We start from the raw sequence: 15,168 nt of genomic DNA, 5'->3' as shown, positions 1-15,168 counted from the left end.
TGAGCAAAGCGGCTGCGAAGAGTTCCCGTTTCAGTTCTCCTGAAATTCCTCCTCAGGGCGGACTTGCTGGCTGGGGTAACGCCATGCTTGCCTTTCTGAGGAAGCAGCAGCCCGGTTTCCGCAGCAGCTGCACAAGCCAAGTTCTCCTCTCTGGTTCCCCACCCCGGGCTCACGCACGTGCCCAGCCCCGTGGGGCGAGGGGGGGGATGTGGGAGGGGAGGGGGCAGGGACTTGGGGCCATCCTTCATCCTTTTCTCCACCCACAGTGGGGCTACCATCTCAATCTTATCAAGAGGCAGAGGCTGGGGAACCTGCCCAAGGTCGCCCAGCTACAGGGGCTGAATCTGGGCCTCCTGAGCCCCACGCTCTGGCCTGCACGGTGGGGGGCCCGGGGGGCGGGCAGCCGGAGCCTCCACCTCCCTCCCGGTGGATGCCCATGCGAGCCCCGCATCCCCTGGTTGCTGGGACCTCCCCACCCCTCCCCACCCCGGCCTGAGCTCCAGTTAGATCTCGATTTAGCCCCCATCAACGCCCAAGCCTCCGTGGGGGGGAGAGCGCTCCAAGCACACCACATTCCTCTGCCCGTGATGTCACCCACCCGCAGGCCGGGGCCCCCAGACAGGTGCCCTTCACCCTTGACTAATTCCCCTCGGTCACCTTCCGGCCTGTTTTCTCATGCACCCCCAGCAGCGCCCTGGCGAATAGCTCACCCAGGCCACCCTCTGGCAAAACACAGCCACCCAGGCTCCCAGGTCTGGCACCTGGCCTGGCCAGGCCCTGCCAGGCAGCTTACAGGTGCCACCTCCAACCCACCGGCCAGCTCCCAGCGGGAATCCCTGCGCCAGCTCCCCAGGGAGGAGGAGGCCAGAACCCCAGCTCCCAGAGGTCATAACCTGAGCTCACATCGCCCAGGCCCCTCGGCCACCGCCTGCCCGGACCAGCCACTTTCCCCGCCTGTCCCCCGTCCCCGCCTGCCCTCTCACCCTTTCCCCTCACAGCTGTCTGAGGGGCTTTGTTCAGTAAAAAACGTTTTAAGCCCTGGCCGGTTCAGCTCAGTGGATAGAGCACTGGCCTGCAGACTGAAGGGTCCTAGGTTCTATTCTGGTCAAGGGCACCTACCTTGGTTGCAGGTTCCCAGACCCTGGTAAGGGTGCATGCAGGAGGCAGCCAATTGACGTGTCTCTCTCATACCGATGTTTCTCTCTGTCTTTTCCTCTCTCTCTCTCAAAAAAAAAATCAATGGAAAAATATACTTGGGTGAGGATTAACCAAAAAAATACACACACGCACACCAAACAACAACAGAGCTTTAACAATGTGTAGGTGGGAGAGCTCGCTCTCTGTGGTGTCTGGCTCCGTGGGTGCTGACAGGTACCGAGTTGCGTGTGCGACACCCCAGGGCCACAAGAGCAGCTCAGTCCCACCGCACCCATGGGCCCTCTGTGGCCGAGCCTCGCCCGCCCCTCCGGGAGCTACTGATGTGTCTTCTGCCCAGAGGGACTTTCAAGTGGCAACCACCCTCCTGTGGATTCTGCTGCAGAAAACCCAGCTCAGCTCCAGGCCTCCATGAGCCCCCCAGTGCTTCTGCCCCAGGACATGGGCACCGCTGGCTCCTCCCCTGGCGAGGTCTTCCCTCCGCTCCCAGCCACCTCCTCAGCCTCAGTGGGTCCTCCTCAGGGAGCCCTCTCGGCCATGCCTGGGGCGATTTAGGGGAGGCCCCCACACGCAGTGGTGTGATTGCTCCCTGTATGCTTCCCGTGTCCCCCATGAGCCACGGGCGGGCGTGGCGAGGTGGCAGGGCACACAAGTGCTCAGTAAGCGTTCTTTAAGGAGGGCTGTGAACCAAACAAATGCTCTGGTTCAATCCTCACCTTTCCTTTGTCTTTTGTTAATCCTTACTTGAGGACATGCTCATTGACTTTAGGGGCGGGGGGGGGGGGGTGGCGGGCATGGAGAGAGAGAGAGAGAGAGAGAGAGAGAGAGAGAGAGAACCGGCAACCCCTCAGTATATGCTCTGACCGGGGACCGAACTTGTAGCCTTTTGGTGCACGGATGACGCTCCAGCCAACTAGGCCACCCAGGCAGGGCTCACTCTGCACCTTTTCCATTCCTCAGCACCTTATGGCCTCCCAGGAATCCTCACTCATCTGTCCATCTGTCCATCTTCCGTCTGCCCACCAAGTGCCCCCCGAGGCCAGCTCTGCCCTGGGTGCCAACCCCGGTGGGCAGAGCCCGGTGAGGCTGGTCCCTGCCTTCGCACGGCCTGATGAGCAGCCCTGGCCCCAACTTCAGAGGCGGGAGACAATGCCCAGCCTGTCTTCCCGCGGCTCCTCCTCCCAGCCCCGTGGGAGCACAACCCCCACCTCAGAATGACCGACAGGAGGGAGGAGAGCTGCCCAGGGTGAGTGGGAGCTGCGGATGGCACAGGGCACCCCAGTCCCCAGAGCCCACAGCACCCTCTGAGAAAGGCCGCTTGGGGGGGGGGGGCAGGAGATGGTCCCAGGGTGGGCACAGTAGGGCCTGGGAGGGGCCTGGGGTGAGGGAGGGGCACCTCTAAGAGGGAGGCTCCCCCTGTGCCCAGAGGGGAAACTGGGGTCCCTGTGTTTGTCATTCAGTCACAAAGCATCCTGGGGATGGGGGGGAGGGGCGCTGGGAGGCTAAGCGAGGAGCCAGCCCCACCCGGGGTGACCGTGGCCAGTGCGTCCTGTCGTTTCTGCCCCATAAATGGGCACCCTGCCACGAGCCCTGAGGGTGTCGAGGTGGGAGCCGGCCCAGGGGTCCCTGTTGCCAGAAATAGGCCGGGTCCCCCTAGCGAGACTGCGTGGGTGGCGGCCCCTGGTCCCCGCCACCAGCTCTGTTCTCTCCCCAGACCCAGTGATTCAGACGTGAGGAGGCGACCTTTTCCTTCCCTGGGGTCACTTTGTGATTCCAGGGCTATTTAAGAGTATTTTTAGCAACTTCGTCTGCCAAAGTGAATGATGTCACGTGCTCAACAGTGACCCGGAGCCCGGCACAGGGCAATGCGGACCGGACAGTTGCTGATTGAATAAGCAAAGGCAGCCGGGCCTGGCCTGACCCGCAGCGACTAACAGGAGGAACCCGGGGGTCTGGGCCCCAGCCCGGGGGTCAGCAGCTCAGGTCCCGGCGGGGGGGGGGGGCGCGTGCTTGAGGGTCAGTCTGGAGGCCCTGCAGCCGGGAAGGGTGCCAGAAGCCCCCTCGACGTGCTTCTGTGTAGACACGGCTGCTGCCTTCCTGGGCACAGACCCCGTCGCTGCCACTGCTGGTGCAGCCGGGCCTGGGCCTGGACGCCAGGCTGCCCGGAGGGCTGGGGAGCTTCATGCAGCCACCGCCACCTTCCGGGGCTGGCTTCCTGGGTGCTCACCAGCTTCTGACTCGAAGGCCCGAGTGGGAATGGCCGGTTGGGAATCCCGGTCACCTCCCTGCACTGCACCCAGTTGCAAGAGAGACTGGGAAACCGTTTGCCATTGTCCCAGCCTCACGGGGTGGGAAGTCCCCCCAACTCAGCCATGGCGTTCAGACACCAGGGGACCCCCGGGAGCAGGCATGCACAGGACTGCCCCGTGGACCACGCTTGGCCCGTCCATAGCTTGTGTTGCCACCCCCTGAGCCCTCGCCTATGCAGTTCCTGCACGTGGAAGGACAGCCCACTCTGTGTGTCCCCCGTCTTGAGTGTCACCATATATAGGGGTGTCCCCAAAACATGGTCACACTTTACCAGCTGAGAGCTCAAGTGATGCTTCCGTCTTTTCAGCCAGACGAAGCTATGAACAGAGGAAGTTCACCCTGGAATGCTGCTGGGAGTTTGAAAAGGCAGTTGAAGTACAAACACTGCCTTTATAGTTATTCAAAGTGTGTTCAATGTATGCACACGTTACCAGCTGTAACTCACTTAATTTTCGCTCCCTTTTCGGGTTTAGCTGATTTGAAATAATAGGTGAAGCCAGACTAAGCTTTGAACAAAGAAAACTTTTTTATGGGGGTACATGAAAGATAACGCTGACGCATCGAGGGCGCACAAATACCGAACGAAATGATTCTTGATGTTTGCGATTCCATTGCTTCTAGTTATCAGCAGCGCCTGGACCAGAACAGTCATCAGTTTGAAAACAGGCATTGACCAAAGACATTTATTCATTTCTGCAGATTCTTTTACATTTTGAAAACGAACTGTATGTTAATAAACACTGACTTTATAATCATTCAAAGGGTGTATACATTTTTGGGGATACCCTATACATCAGTTCCTCTTGTGCCGCCTCCCTCCCCCAGATCTTCTCCGTACAGTTTTATAAGAGACTAGTAGCCCTGTGCACGAATCCGTGAGCCAGTAGCTTGTCAGTAGTTCACTGCCGCCCTCCAGTAGCTCTCCGCCTGCTGCCCCGCCCTCCTGTAGCTCCCCTCGCCCCCCCCCCTCATAGCTTGCTGCCCTGCCCCCTCCCATAGCTCTCCACCGCCGGCTTGTAGCTTGCTGCCACACCCTCCTGCTGATCCGTGATCCGGTCGTTATGCGGTCAGTCGTTACGCTTCACGGCGTGACAACCATTTGCATATTCCATCTTTATTACATAGGATGGGTTGTGTGCGTCACCAGTTTGCATGCTCCAGGCCTCCAGGATGTGGAGTGGACTGTGGCTACGGTGTCACCAGGGAGCAGGCGTGGCACTGTGGTTAGGTTTTCTTGGTTTCCTGGGGCTGCTGGACCAATGACCACAACAGGAACCATTTCTCTCACGGGTCTGGAGGCCGGAATCAAAGTGCTCCTGTCAGTAGCCATTATCCTGGGCGCCCGGTTAATCACCCTGTGACGGCGGGCAGCAGCAGGAAGCTTCCGGAAGCGAGCCCTCCCTCTGCACATGCGGAGGATGCAGGTCACTGAGCCAAGCAGGCAAGGCCGGGGGCAGAGGCAGCTCCAAGCCTGTGCAGAGGCTGATCCTGTCCCTGCGGGGGACGCTGCTCCCCCGCTGCCCCACCCCCTGAGGTCACCCTCAGGCCCGCACTTCCTCAGTGCGATGCTTATTGAATCACATTCTCATTTGTTAGCGAGGCAGCGCCGGGGCAGAGCCAGGCCTTCCGTTCTCTGCAGGGAGGTCACGGAGTTCATGCCCAGCCTGGGGCTCTGCCTCCTGCTGTGGGGACCTCACCTGGACTGGGACCCACTTGGAGGTACACACTGGGGACGCGCCCAGATAAACCATCAATCCAGCTGGAAAGTGTGTGCCTTCCACGCCCTCCAATAATAACAGATAATTATTAGTGATTATTCAACATGCCCTTTAGACAGAACCAGGCTTCAGGCTTTCTATAGTTATTACTTTGGTACTCAAACCACATCTGTGATGTAGATACGATTAGTCCCATTTTACAGGTGGGGAAACTGAGGCTCGGAGAGGAGCAGGGGCTTGCTTCACTCGTGCAGCTGAGAGACGGACAGGTCAGCACTGGAAGCAGGTTCAGCATCTCGGTGGCCAGGCTGGCTCCTGATGGGTGCCCCCCGCACCCTGAGCCTAGAAGGGCCCCCCCCCCCTCTGACTGCAGCTCTGCACAGATGGTGCTGTAAGAAACCAGCTGAGTGACGGGCTCAAAAAATGTGCACAGGGTGGGGGCACGGGCCATGTCCCCACTGAGGCGGGGCGGGCATCCGGAGCTGGCCGGGTCTCGCTGAGGCGAGGAGCTAGAAGCCCTGCTGGGTTACCCCAAGTCCTGGAGGGAGCTTGTCCCACAGAGAAAGGGGGACCACAGCCGCCACCACAGGGACAGGAGGCGGACCTGCCACTGGGACCTGAAGCCACCTTCTCTTGGCCTTGTCCTCGGCAGGCACGCACGTCCCTGCTCCGAGCCATGTGTCCCCGGTCACCAGGCCATGTGGTCAGGCCGGGAAGATGAGATGGACGTGCTGGGAAAACAGTGTCAAATGCAAGTGCTGCCCAGACGGCCACGCGTACTGCTTGGAAGGCGGCCCGGGCAGGCCAGGCGCAGCCCGGCTCGCCCACCGAACCCGAGGCCAGTCGGAGCGACGATGGAGTCCCACCAGCATCCCGCGTGTGACTCAGGCATGACATTCCCTGGGCGCAGCTGCTGGAAAAACCCCGGCGCTGGGGGGGGAGCATGTGGACGGCCAGCTGGTCCTCATCTGGGTGGTGGTGGAACGTGGGACACGCGAGCAGATGGCGGGCGGAGGCCTCGCATGGTGAAGGCAGCCCCTTCTTCTCATCCTCTCTGCCTCTCCATCTGAGAGCTCCCTTTCCAGCTGATCGCTCATCTGGTTTGGTGTCTGTCTTTCTCACGGTCTCCTTCCTTTTGCTTCCCATTTGCTCCTCACGGGTTTTAGAGGTGGATCTTCTAAAGAAGTGAGCGTCAGCCTGTGACCCAGGAGGTCACAGCTCGATTCCCGGGCAGGGCACATGCCTGGGGTGCGGGCTTGGTCCCCAGCGTGCAGGAGAATCGATGATTCTCTCTCATCACTGATGTTTCTCCCTCTCTCCCTTCCTCTCTGAAATCAATAAAAACATACGTATTTAAGAAAGAAGTTATTCTCAGGTATTCTCTGCAGCAGTACCAACGCTTACCCTTCTGGACCCCCAGTCAGCCTGGAGGTCTGTCTTTACCCGCCTCCTCACTTTTCTCCAGTTCGGTCAGATCCCCTCATGTTGGCGAAGGAAGTCATAGAGAAGTGGAACTCCATCCGGGGCTCACGCACGCTTGACAGGCACGTCTCCTGGGGCGACACTGCTTTTGCCTAAAACCCAAGGTCCTACAGCTCCTGGCAAGTGAGTTGGGTTGAGACGGGTTGACCAGCAAGCTTTCCCGGGTCCTGCATCGCGCCCCCGAGGGTTTCTCTTCCTGGCACTGGGACAGAGGCCCTTCTGCTTGGTCGGTGCCATGGGGAGGACTCAGCTTCTGCAGCAAAGAGCACCCTCCCCTCCTAGGAGCACTGGACGCATCGCAGCTGATCTTGCGTGCTCTCCTGCAAGCAAGTGCTTCTGATTGTCAGGTGCCTGGTCTTCGTACAGGCACCCAGGGCCCCAGGTTCCTGCGTGTGTTACCCCATCATCCCCTGGGTAAGGTTTCTTATTTGCATCATTGGAGCTAGGTCACTGCATGTCTGGGTTCCATCTTTTAATATATACAGTGGGGCCTTGACTTGCGAGTGTCCCGACTAACGAGTTTTTTGAGATACCAGCTGTCTCTCGGCCGATTTTTTGCATTGAGTTGACAGAGTAATTTGAGTTAACGAGCTCCTTAACGAGGTCCTTAACAAGCTCGGTCTCGGAATGAATTAAACTCGTAAGTCAACGCCCCACTGTATATACATTTATCCTATCTAATAAAAGAGAAACATGGTAATTGGTGTACGACCGCTACCCTTCCCATTGGCTAATCAGGGTGATATGCAAATTAACTGCCAGCCAAGATGGCAGCCGGCAGCCAGGCAGCTTGAAACTAACATGAGGCTTGCTTGCTTCAGTGACGTAGGACTCCAATGTTCCCCTCCTGCCTTGCCGGCCTCTGAGCTTGCAGTTTAAGAAACATTGTAACAAATGTAGAAGCTAAACAAAACCCCAGAAACCAGCTTCCAGCCAACCGGGATCGCAGAGCTGGAGTTAATACAGAGTTTCGATTATAGAACCTAAACAAACCAGATACCTGTTTTCAGCAGCAGAGGCCTCAGAGCTGGAGCCAGAGCTAAACGTGGCCCAGAATAAAACAAAAAAAAAAGAAAAAAAGGAGCAGTTGGGAGCTTCAATCGGCCTGAAAACAGCCCTCAGCCCCTCACCCAGACTGGCCAGGCACCCCAGTGGGGACCCCCACCCTGAAGGGTGTGTGACCAGCTGCAAACAGCCATCATCCCCTCATCCAGGCTGGACAGGCACCCGAGTGGGGACCCCCACCCTGATCCAGGACACCCTTCAGGGAAAACCAGCCAGCCCCACCCATACACCAGGCCTCTATCCTAAATAGTAAAAGGGTAATATGCCTCCCAGCACCAGGATCAGCGGAGCCGTGAGGCCTTCCAGCACGGGGATCAGCGAGACAGGGGGCAGCGCCCAAACCCCCTGATCGCCCTGCTGCTCTGTGTGTGACAGGGGGCGGGGCCACAACCTCCCTATCCACCCTGCTCTGTTTGTGACAAGGGAAGGCGCCCCAACCCCCTGATCGGCCCTGCTCTGTGTGTGACAGGGTGTGGTGCCCCAACCCCCCCACCCCCACGGGCCCTGCTCTGTGTGTGACGAGGTAGAGCCATAACCTCCCCATCGGCCCTGCCCTGAGTGTGAGAGTGGCGGTGCCCCAACCCCCTGATCAGCCCTACTCTGTGAGTGACAGGGGGGAGCTCCTCAACCCCCTGATCGGCCCTGCTCTGTGCCTGATAGGGGGGAGCTCCCCAACCCCCTGATTGACCCTGCTCTGTGCGTGATAGGGTACGGAGCCCCAACCCCCCTGATGGGCCCTGCTCTGTGCGTGACAGGGGCAGCGCCCCAACCCCCTGATTGGCCCTTCTCTGTGCATGACAGGGGGTGGCACCGCAACCTCCCCATCAACCCTGCCTTGAGTGTGACAGGGGGCGGTGCCCCAACCCCCCAATCGGCCCTACCCTGAGCGTGACTGAGGGTGCCATCGCAACCTCCCAATCTCCCCTGCTCTGTGCATGACAGGGGAAGGCGCCCCAACTCCCCAATCGGCCCTGCTCTGAGCCCGACCAGGGGCTGCACCTAGGGATTGGGCCTGCCCTCTGCCACCCGGGAGCAGGCCTAAGCCAGCAGGTCGTTATCTCCCAAGGGGTCCCAGACTGCGAGAGGGCACAGGCCGGGCTGAGGGACCCCCCTTCCCCCCTGAGTGCACAAATTTTTGTGCACTGGGCCTCTAGTATTAAATATAAGTATATTCAATATATATAAATTTCAGAGAGGAAGGGAGATGTAGAGAGAGATAGAAACATCAATGATGAGAGGGAATCATTGATCGGCTGCCTCCTGCACGCCCTAAAACCCAGCAGGTGCCAGGACTGGGAATTGAACTGTGACCTCCAGGTTCATAGGTCATCGCTCAACCACTGAGCCACGCCGGCCGGCTGGGTTCCATCTCATGGTAAAAGGATAGAGAATGTGGTGGGAGCACGCTCTGTGGCCTGCATTCTCAGCCTGCAAAGAGCCCGTATCTGTCCACGAGAGCCGGGGGGTGCAGTCTCCCCCAGAAGAATAGACTGGTGGACAGTTAGCCACCCTGGTCACCCCACACAATAGGAGCCATCACCGCATCCCGTCCCCCCTTCTTGGTTGAGCTGGGAGCTCGGGCTCCAGCTGTAGACGCACCAGTGGCCGCTTGTACGAAGGCTCAGGAGCTTCTTGGGCAATCACTCGCCTCAGGGGAAGAATCTGTTCCCACAGGCTGCTTCCCAAGGCCCTTTAATTCAAGATAATCAATGCGCCCCGAGGCACACGTCGGTGCCTGCCCGAGCCAGGACCGCGAGCGGCTTCTGGAGACGTTAAACCGAGTGGTGGGCATGCGGCTGAGAGGGGCCAGCAGAGGCTCTTCCAGGCCTTGACCTTCGCGTGATGGAGCCGAGGCTGGACCGCGGTCAGGGTGCTGCGCCCCGAAGGCCACATGGGGGCCTCTAACATGTTGTCATGCTCTGCGTCCTAACCCGGCTCTCGGGAACATTCTTATGTTCTTGACACAACACTGAGAAGTAACTGACATGCATCACTGCGTCCATGCAAGGTGTGTGGCATGAGGGCTGCATTGGCATAGAGTGTGAATGAATGTAAGCTTTCACTTGAGGACTATTATTTGGTAACAAAAATAAGGATGCTGTGGGACCCGTGCCAGCTCCCGGTGCGAGCTGTCTCACCGGCTGCCCAGCGCTGCAGTTCCGGGAGACTTTCCAGTTTCTGTGCCTGGTCCTCCCCCCTGGCCTCCCTCCCCCTCGTCACACACTCCAGAACTGCTTCTCTCCTTATAACCAGAAAGCCCACCTGAGCCAAAGGGCGCGGGATGTGCGTGCGTGTGAGTGCATCTGTGCATGTGTACACAGGCGAGTGTGCGGGAGTAAGTGTGCAAGTGTGAGAGTTGTGTGTGTGTGTGTGTGTGTGAGACATGGAGGAGAGCTGCTCACTCAGCTTCTACAAGTAATCGAAAATAAGTGAAGAAGGAGGGAAATCCTGTTTTCTGCTTGTGGTCCCCATTTCACCTTCGGGCTGGCGTGGCTGGCGTGGCTGGCGTGGCACAGTTTGCTGGCTTAAGAGCTCCTTGAGGTGGGCAGGTGAGGAGCGGGTTGTGCTCGGGGGAAGGAAGCCTGGCAGAGGGCAGCGGCAGGTGGGGAGGTGCGTAGGAGACAGGCGGCTGTAGATGGCAGCCTCAGGGCCGGGCCCCGGGTCAGTCCTCTTGCTCTACAGCGGAGGGACCTGGCAGAGAGCTTGAGGACCTTGCCCCGGGTTACACAGGGCACTGGCAGGCAAGCCCGTCTCGCACCTGAACTTGCCATTAGGCTGTCCCCTCAGAGAGGAAGGAGGGGCCTTGAGGTGGGACTGGGGGCTTCCGCAATGAGAGCAGGATGTTCTGCAGGGTGACAGGGCGGGAGAGGGAGAGGGAGAAGCCGGGAGAGGCTGCGGGGAAGCAGTCAGCCCTGTGGGTGAAAGGTCTCGGGTGCGGTTGCTGCCATGAATCAAGAATCTGCCCGTGGGTTGTGCAATGAGGGAGACAGTTCTGCGTGTGAGCCTTTGTCACCCTGGCAGACAATGTGTGATCAGGAATGAGAGGGAATGATCATGGCTGCACCCGTGGGAAACACATGTTTGGATCATATAAATATTCATAGATTCGGCCCTTTAAACTCATGCCTGCCTACGATGTGCGGGCGCAGGCCTTGGGGACTCTGTGAGAATAAAGCGGGCTCTGCGAGGCCTTGCCGGGGGCCTAGACTTCGGGAAAGATAGAGATTAAACATGCAATTTTCCAAGCGATGGTTTGGCCACTTCTGTGGTAAATGAACAGGGAACCAGTCCCTACGGAAGGGGGAAGGGACGTTTCAGCTGCTGCCAGAAGGAGGGAGGTGTAGCCAGGAGAGCAGGCAGGATGGATTTCCCGGGGTGGGAATGGCACGTGCAAAGGCCCTGGGGTCCGGAGCGTGCGGCTCCTTGGTAGAACTGAAGGAAGAGGCTTTTGCGAGGAACAGAGAGAAGCTAAGCTTGACTGGGGCCTGGTGGGTGGGGCGGGGCGGGGGAGGGGCAGGTGAGAGAACTGAGCCTGTGGGTAGAAAACGGGAAGGAGTGGGGAAGGCCTGTAAGCCAGAGAGGGGCTGTCAAGGTAAGCCACCCGAGGGTTTGGGGAGCGTGGTGTGTGTGTGAAAGGGGGAGGAGGGAGGGAGTCAGGGTTCTCCAGGGAAAGGGAGTCAATAGGATGTTAAGACTGATGTGAAGGAACTGGTTCAAGGGATGATAGAGACCGACAGTCTGAGGCGTGCGGGGTGGGCCGAGGGGCTGGAGGCCCAGCAGAGAGCAGCAGGCCTGGGGGCTGCAGCCTCCACAATGCATGAGTCAGTTCCTTAGAATAAACCTTATTCTCTCTATGCTAGTCTATCCTATTGGTTCTGTTTCTCTAAAGAACCCACCCTAACCCAGACTTCTCCTTCCTCTCTGGACCACCTCATCCTCTCCTGGATCAGGGGACAGCCCCTGCCACAGCCATCACGCCGTTTGCCCGGAGACCATAACCGGTGAGCAGCAGCGAGGTCAAGGGCACCGGCTGCCAGGCGGTATGACACTGCGTGTGCCTCGGTTTCTCCTCTGCAAGGAGGGGCGACCCCGTGAGTCCTCATCTCATGGGCTGGGGTGGAGGTTCACACGCACCAGCTCTCTTTCCATGTGTCGGGCGGGAAGCCGGGAGTCAGGCCCGAGGGGAAGTTGCGCGGCTCCTTCAGGGAATTAGAGCAGAGCCGCGAGGCCTTCCTGCCTCTCAAGGCCTCAGCTTGCTCACCTGCCAAGTGGGCGGGAACCGCGGGCTCAGCGGGCGGCCGTGAGCAGGGCACACGCCCTGAGCTGCTGGTCTCCGTCAGTGAGGCCAGAGCAGGTGCCTGGGACGAGAACATGCTAGAGGACCAGGCTCCCTGAGTCCTGGCGAGGCTGCGACTACCTCCAGGGGCTGCCCTGGGCTTTTCCCTTGCGCCCACAGCCTCCCACGGTGAGGGGCAAGCTACTGGCTCTTTCCAGCAAAATGGGAAAATACTTCTGACTAATTCCAGACCCGGACGCCACGCCCACAGCCGCCAGCGGCCAAGGGCCAGCAGGACCAAGGGCCGCACCCCTCTTTGCTCGGGAGGTTCCTGAGGGATCTGGGACCCCCGTTAGTCAGCTAAATAGACAAGCTCAACCTCCGACCCGGCTCACCCTCCTCAGGCAAATTTATGAAAACAGCCTCTCTCTGAAACGTTTGCTGACGGAGCGAGTCACGGGTGTGACTGGACGGGTTTAGCCCGGGTGCCGTGGAACTAAGGTTTGCTCATCCATGCATTCACTACCCATTCGTTTAACACACACAGGGTGGGGCCGACGTCGTTTGCAGCTGTTCGTGTGGAAAAGAAGCCAGTAACTAATACCTAATAACCACACAGGAGTGAACTCTGTGTTTTGCACGCTCAGGACGGGAAACTTCCTTGGGCCCCACCCCTGTGCCTTAAGCGCTTGCCAAGTGCTAGGTGCTGGGATATTGTAGCGGGCAAAACGGGCCGCGTCTCAGACCTCAGGAGGTTTACATTTTAGAGGAAGATACTAATATTTAACGAAGCAAGCTGGTAGCTAGTCCAGGTGATTCTAGGGAGATGCCGGTAGTATAACGATAGAGCGGGAATTCGTGTAAGACCAGAGGGAGCTACTCTGGGGCGAGTGATCAGGAAGAGTCCGTGAGAAGATGAGGTACGCTGGGAACGGGGTGAGGAGAAGGAACCGACCGTGGGGTCCGGAGAAGGGCTCTGCAGCCCCTTAGAGCGGCCGCAGAGGCCCGAGGCAGGAGCAGGCCCGGCCGTGATGACACACACCCAGGGTGGGTGCCAAAGGAGGTGCGATGGAGCCACAGAGTGTGACAGGCGAGGACTGCCTCAGCCAGGGCCAGGAGATGCTGGCTGCCAGAACAAGGAACTCCCAGCGCTCAGAGGTTTGCTGCAATGAAGGTCTATTTCTAGTTCATCTCCCGGTCCCTGAGGGTGCAGGGGACACTCTCCATCCTTGAGGACCGCCGATCCCTCATGTCCTGGGACAGTGGATCCTTGCATCCAGCTAGGGAAAGGGGAGACCGAGATCATGGGGGGATTGTGCAGCGGGTTTCAGGACAGGGGGGGAGGGGCCCACTGGACCCCTGCCCACATTCCATTGATTGGAACACATTTTGTCTCTCCTGGACACAAGGAAACGCCTAACACAGCGGTTCTCAGCCTGTGGGTGGCGACCCCTTTGGGGGTCGAACGACCCTCTCACAGGGGTTGCCTGAGACCATGGGAAAACACATATATCATTACATATTGCTTTTGTGATGAATCACTGTGCTTTAATTATGTTCAATTTGTAACCATGAAAATACATCCTTCAAATCAGATATTTACATGATGATTCATCACTGTAACAAAATTACAGTTATGAAGTAGCAACGAAAATAATTTTATGGTTGGGGGTCACCACAACATGAGGAACTGCATTAAAGGGTCGCGGATTAGGAAGGTTGAAAACCACTGGTCTAACAGAACAGCAGAGCTATCGGTGAAGACTGCCAGGTGCCAGGAAGGGTCAGGGGACGACCGGTCCTGTAGGGCCTAGTAGGTCACCGCCAGGGCTGTAGGCTGTACTCCAGGTGGGTGGGAGGCTGACGGGAGGGTATAAATAAAAGTGACATCACCTGGTTTACACTCGTGCTCTGCCTCTGACACCGAGCGGCTGGGTTATGTGGCCAAACACGAGCCCTGCAACCTGGGCCTTCAGAGCTCGGGGATTCAGGTGATTGCAAATGCCCTCCCCGCCCCTCCCACCTGAGCGGGGTCTGCAGGGGCTCTGACTCTGTGGCTTCTGGGGGACCTCAGCACGCCAGGCCGCCCTCACTACTGCTGAGTGGTGGGGCTCCTTCCAGGGCAGTTGGGGCTCCAGGGGAGACTGGAAAGGGGGGAAGGGGGCCCCCCTGAAGGCCTTGGCAATCTGCTGGTGGCCGGCCTGGTGGCTGAGCATGGCCCCTGCTCTGGGCTTTCCCACCTTCCCAGTAGCTGTGCAGAGCGGCCCTCCCTGCTCTTCCTGCCACCTGCGTGGCCGGCAAGCACCCGTCCCTTCTGATCCCTCTGCAGGACCCAGACCACACGCCCCCGCAGGCCCCGCTCAGCACCTCCTCTTACCGTCACTCCTGCCCCACTGATCTCTCTCCACCAAACTGCCCCCAACCGAGGGCGTGTCTCACCCAGTGTAGCAAGCGGTGTGTTCATGTGTCCACTGGTCTTTCTTTTTTACAGGCTCCTGTTTGTCGAGTGCTTTTCACGGGCAGTGATTTTGGTATTTTATTGAAAGGCACAGCGTGCCCTAGGCGGTGGGCAGCTGCCAGGTTAGGCCCGGCTGCAGAAGCAGGAAAACCCCGATGCCTCCGTGGCTCAAGCAATGAAGGTTGAGGTGTTGCCCACATCAGAGGACAGGTGGTTCCTTCTCTGGGCTCTGACCTGAGACTCAGGTGTGTTCCGTCCTGTGGCTCGGCCAGCTTGTTGGTTCACGGTCACCTTCGTTCATCCAATCAGCCTGGGGCCTGGGGCCTGGGGCCTGGCGGGGAAGAAGATGAGATGGAAGACAGTTTGTGCGAGATCTTGTGGGCCGGGCATGCGAGTGGGTTCCTCACTTCCTCCCACACCCCATTAGCCAGAATGTGGTCAGGTGGCCGCATCTAGCTGCAAAGGAGGCTGGGAAGTCGAGTTTGACGCTGTGTCTGTAAGGAGGTGAAAGCTGCTGTTGGCGCACTGGGGGGCCCCTGCCCCGCTAAGACTGCCGCTATTGGAGAGCCGCGCAGACGGGGCCAGTGAGGTGGCGTGAATCGCCCACGGCCACCTGGCTGGGAAGGGCGGTGCTGGAACCTGAGCGCAGAGGTCAACACACACGTGTTCACAATAAAATGTGAACTGAAAATGGCAGGTTATAA

This window comes from Myotis nattereri (assembly GCF_964212035.1).
Source record: "Myotis nattereri genome assembly, chromosome: 1".
Classification (NCBI taxonomy): Eukaryota; Metazoa; Chordata; class Mammalia; order Chiroptera; family Vespertilionidae; genus Myotis; species Myotis nattereri.
The sequence above is the reverse complement of the archived record's forward strand: the minus strand, read 5'-3'. Positions refer to the sequence as shown.